The following is a 6000-nucleotide window of genomic DNA, read 5'->3' on the forward strand; positions in this document are numbered from 1 at the left end:
CAGGTTCTCACTGTGTTGCCCAGGCTGGTCTTGAACTTCTGTCCTCAAGCCATCCTTCCGCCACGGCCTCCCAAAGTGTTGGAATTACAGGTATGAGCCACTGTGCCTGGCTAAAAGTCTATGTTTTAATAGCACCGAAAGATCTGAGCATCATGGGAATGATTTTTCTGAAATGTAAAGACTCTAAAACAAAGTACCTGTTTTGCTTGGTCACTTTTCTGATCCTTTGTCCCATTCTTTTAGATAATGATGCAGGGGAGTCTAGGTAATTATGTAATAATATGGTTTTCCTTTTGAGAACCAAGAATGACCTCAACAGGCAATCAGTCCTTGCATAATAAACACTGTTAGAAAATACATACACCGTTCTAAAACTAAAGGTATCATCTTTGATAGATGTCTTCTAAAATTGCTGTATGTATATAATAAACTTAATAAAAATATATTTATCCTTGGGTACTGCAATATAGTGACAGCTCTCTTTTTTCAAAAGCGCACACATAAATGCACAGATAAAATATTGGTGCTTATGTTTTAAATACCTTGAATGGCATGTCACCTTACCTTTGCTATTTAAGTTGATCTTTGAAACTGGGGTAACAGCCTGATTCCCATCCTAAACATGTGCCGTGGAGATATAGGAACACTGTCCTTTGGTATTAACTCCCTATTTTCTTCCCTACTCCCCTGGGATACAGCGTTGAGAACCAGAATTTATCTTTTGCCTGATGTCTTGCCAAAAGCTGTCTTTATTACCCCCTCCTGGCTTGCTAGGGGTTGCGGAAGAGCATTTTTTTAGATGCTAGGGCTGACCAATGAATAAGTGGCTGAGGGCCATTTTTAGTTTCAGTCCTTAAATTTTGTAGAAACCATAAAAGTGACTCAAATAACTCTTTGTAGACTTGCATATCCCCTCATCAGAACATTCCTTTGAGGCTGGGTCCTTCAGGGTTCTGTGAGTGGGAAGAGCAGGGTGTTCTCTGAGACCCTGGTGTCCATGATTATCCACCAGGGCTGGAGCCTCATCTGGCTTAATGACTGCAGTATTCTTGATGTAGCAAGTATCCTTTTAGGTAAAAATAATAAATCCCCTGCAGTTTAGTGACAGATGTTTGGTTTGGCAGGTTACTCTTGCTCTTGGCAAATTTACACAATGGCAAAACCAATCCACATGATCCAGAAGGGAGAAAATAAGATCAAATGTTAAAATACTACACTAATTCCCTAGCAGCTAACAGGTGGATGGGAGAGGAGGCCTTGGATTTCAAATAGTGACTATATCAGATAATAGAGGAAAAATCTGAAATCTGTACAGGTACATACCAGGGAGTTAAAGTGCCTAAAACCAAATGTTTGATGTTATTATGTCTCCTTTAATTTTTATAGCTGTAGTGATCAACTGGTAACACCCACTTTGAAAATTTTCAAGACCAACATCATCTCAGCCATAAGGTATGGTACCTTGGGAAAATCTGTTGGATATTTGTTCATGTACTAGAGTGAACCTAGAACTGCTTATTCCTTTGCTTCTTTTAAAATTTATTTTCTAAAGTCAGCTGATTGGCAAAAAATGAAATACAATTTGTCTTTTAATTTTCATCAAAGTAATATGTATACATAGTAAAAATAAGGTAGTGCTGAGGAGTTTATACTGAAAACAACAGCTGTCTGTCACACTTCCCAGTCCCACTTTCCAGAGGAAAACCCCCATCCTTTTTTTGATAAAAGAATTACATTTTTTTGAGATAGGGTTTTACTCTGTTGCCTAGGCCGGAGTGCAGTAGTGTGACCATGGCTCACTATAGCCTTGACCTTCCAAGCTCAATGGATCCTCCCACCTCAGCCTCCTGGGTAGGTGGAACTATGGGTGTGTGCTACCATGCTGGGCTAATGTTTTCATTTTTTGTAGGGACAGGATTTCACTATGTTACCCAGGCTGGTCTTGAACTCCCGGGTTCAAGCAATCCTCCCACGTTGCCTCCCAAAGTGCTGGGATTATAGGCACGAGCCACCGCACCCATCCAATATGACAATTTTTAATCACTGATTTTTATCCCTTTATTCCTTTAATCTGCCTCCTGCAAAGTTACAACTGCAAGTAATTTGGTGTATCTCTTTCAAGACTTTGCTTCTATGTATTTTAGTTATTCTCTGTAATAAAAACAAGGATTTAGCTACCCTTTCCAAGTTTTTGATAGTCATTACAGTTTTATTCTTGGTTGCTTTTATACCTTTAAATAATACACTTAAACCTTTAGTTTTTGTTCCATCAGCCATATATAATGCCTCTTGACTCCCAAGCTATATTTATATATTCATGATTATTTATTGGGTACTTATGATGATGACAGGCACTGTTCTAAGTGCTCAGTGAATAAAACAGAGTTCTCAGACTCATTGGCACTTACATGGTAGTTGTGGGTAGGGGTGTTGAGATACAGAAATTATACAACAGATGTTAATAAATTCAACATAGAAAAAAAAAATTAAACACAGGAGAAGACAGTTCAGGAGTCCAGAAAGTGGGAATAATAATTTTAAATCAGGTGGTCAGATTTAACCTCATTGAGAGATGGCATTGCAGCAGACTCAAAAGCAGGAAGGATATTATTAATGTGACCATTCTGGACAAAAAAGTTTGCTGACCTCAGATATGAACCACATTTCCTCTCAATCTATTTGTTTAACCTGTTTCATTAATAATAAGTCTGTAAATGAAATGACCCTGACTCTTTACAAGTAGGGAGGAGTTTGGGGCTGCATTGCAATTTTATAAATTCTCTCTTCCTGTTAAAGGTTGCCTCTAGTGATTAGGGCTTCAAGACTCTATTTCTAATTAGAATTAGATAAGGTCTTCGGAGTAGGGCCCCCATGATGGGACTAGCGGCTTTATAAGAAGAGGAAGAGAGATCTGAGGTAGCACACTGACACACTAAGAGGCCCTCACCAGATTCAGCCCTTCAACTTTGAACTTCCCAGCCTCCAGTACTATAAGAAATAAATTTCATTTCTTCATAAATTACCTAGCATGTGGTATTATGTTATAGCAACTGAAAAGATTAAGACAAACTCCAATCTATTAATCAAAATTGAGAAGTCATAATCACAACTAGAAGGCACATACTTAAATGTTTAAATGCTATTTTTTTCCTAATTTCCAGGATCAGAGAGTATCTTCTCTAATTAATTCTTTCAAAAATACTATCAAATGCAAGATAATCTGAAAGATTTTTTTAAATTCGAGAATATATAATTATCATTCCTGTCTACAAATAAAAACAAATCTCTCTTAACTAGAGGGCAAGAAAATGTAATAATTATGTTTAACCTATAGGTTTAAGTCAAATCAGCATAATGTTCCACAGTTAAAATTTACAGCAGGTCCTGCCCACAGTTTTTAATTCAGCAATGCAATTCATTACATTTCAAAGTAATGAAAAAGAAAAGCTATCTATAAGTTTTCTTCACTAAATAATATGAACTCTACATAAAAATCATATTACTAAGAAAAATAAGTATTAACACAAATAATAATCATCATCTAAAACCAGAGATTAGATAAGCATCCTTTTAGACTGTTGGAAGCATGAGAAATGCTTCTTCATAGCTGGTGATAAATACAAAAGAAAGACACACCATCATTATTTTTGTCCAAACTCTTAAATGCCAATTTCATTTTCTTCTCGTGGTCTTTAAGGTACTTCATAAATTCTTCAAAATCCAGCTTCCCATCTTTGTTGACATCTCCAGTGGTAAAAATTTTCTATAAAAAACAAAAAACATTACAGAGAAGTTATTGCCAATATGGGCTGATACACTAAATTATTTCTACACATACTTCAAGCAGATTGGCTGTTTTCCTAAAAAACTACAGTACCTATTTTGGGCCAGATATATCATCATTCATTATGGCAAAGATCTATAATAAAAGTAGTTTTACTGCTGCAAAAAGATTTCGGGTCTTGTGTTAAATTTTCAATCAGAAAAACGATACATTGATTTTTATAAAACATGACATTTTTAAGGCTAATGTAACCACACCCTAAACTTCTAGACATGTACTTTTTTCTTTTTTTGTTGAGACGGAGTTTCGCTCTTTTTACCCAGGCTGGAGTACAATGGCGTGATCTCAGCTCACCGCAACCTGGTTCAGGCAATTCTCCTGCCTCAGCCTCCTGAGCAGCTGGGATTACAGGCACGCGCCACCGTGCCCAGTTATTTTTTTGTATTTTTTAGTAGAGACAGGGTTTCACCATGTTGACCAGGATGGTCTCGATCTCTCGACCATGTACTTTCTAAACTCCAAGATAGAAGACAAACATGTGCCTAGCACAGGGTTTGAAATATTGCAGCACTCTGGGAGGCTGACTGGGGAGGATCGCTTGAGGTCAGGATTTAAGACCACGCTGGACAACACAGTGAGACCTCATCTCCACAAAAATATTTTTTAAATTAGCCAGATGTGTTGGCACATGCCTGTAAGTACTTGTTACATGGAGGCTGAGGTAGGAAGATCACTTGAGCTCAGGAATTTGAAGTTACAGTGAGCTACATTGTACCACTGCATTCTAAAGTAGTGACAGAGCAATATCCTGTCTCTAAAAGAGAGGAAAAAAAAAGCCTAAAACAATATTTTTCCCTTTGATTTCAAAAATTAAATAATCTTTTACTAAGGATGATCCATATAAAAAGCTGTCATAGCAAACTCTCCAGTTCCATTAATAGAAATCATTGCTTTTGAGAAGTAATGAAGACCTTGTGAAATTTGATATGACATGTAAGCCCTCTGCTACCACCACCCAAACTATAATCTATCTATCTATCTGCCTATTATGACACCCACAATCACCCACTCAAAGCTTACAAATTCTACTGTTCTGTTGATCATGCTCTTCTGCCATGTTGTAACTGGATGGTTTAATGGTCACATCTCCAACCTCCAGACTTAGAGAGACAAATCCAAAACCTGTGAGCTGCAACTAAAGCTACACTTTGAGAAATATTTAACATTTAAAACGCATAATCAGAAAAGAAGAAAGACTGGAAATCAGTGATCAATCATGAAGGCTTATCTCAATCTCAAGAAATTATTTAAAAATTAAGCCAAAAAAGAAGTTGAAGGAAACAAAGAGCAAAAAGTAGTAAGAAAGAAAACACACCATTGGGAGGATTAACAAAGCCAAAAGATGGTTCTTTGAAAATGCTAATAAAATTGATAAACTTCTGAAACTGGCAGATAACCAATGCCAGAAAGTAAAGATGGAAACTACTAGACACTATAGACATTAAAGATATTACGAACAGCTTTATACCCAAAACAGGAAAGTGAGATCACAAACGCCTATAAAACCAACTTATTAAAAACTGACATAAGACAGCAGAAAATCTGAGTAGCCCCATACTCAGATTTTAAAGAAATTTAAAGTGTACTTTGAAAACATTCCCATGAAGAAAAATAGAGGCCCACATGGTTTTAACAGTAATGTCTACCAGACTTTAAGGAAAAAAACCACCAGTTTTCCAGAGAATTAAAAGGGTGGGAACATTTTCCAACCCATTTTATGATGTGGGTATACACTTGATTCTAAAACCCAACAGGGACATCACAAAAAAAAGAAAATTACAAGCAACGTCGACTAGTGAAAAAGATGCAAAACTGCTATATAAAATATTTGCAATTCAAATCTAATAATACACAAAATGGATTAACACTATATATATATGTGTGTGTTAATGTATTAACACACACATATATATATACACACACACATATATATATTCTTGCACTGTATACATTTCAGTCAATGACAGACCACATATATGACAGTGGTCTAATAAGATTATGGTACCATATTTTCACCACGGAATACTACACAGCCATAAGAAAGAATAAAATCATGTCCTCTGCAGCAACACAGATGCAGCTGAAGGTCATTATCCTAAGCAAATTAATGAAGAAATAGAAAACCAAACACCACATGTTCTCACACATGGGAGCAA

This window comes from Aotus nancymaae, unplaced genomic scaffold (assembly GCF_030222135.1).
Source record: "Aotus nancymaae isolate 86718 unplaced genomic scaffold, 86718_ANA_hifiasm-v0.15.2.pri h1tg000007l, whole genome shotgun sequence".
Lineage (NCBI taxonomy): Eukaryota > Metazoa > Chordata > Mammalia > Primates > Aotidae > Aotus > Aotus nancymaae.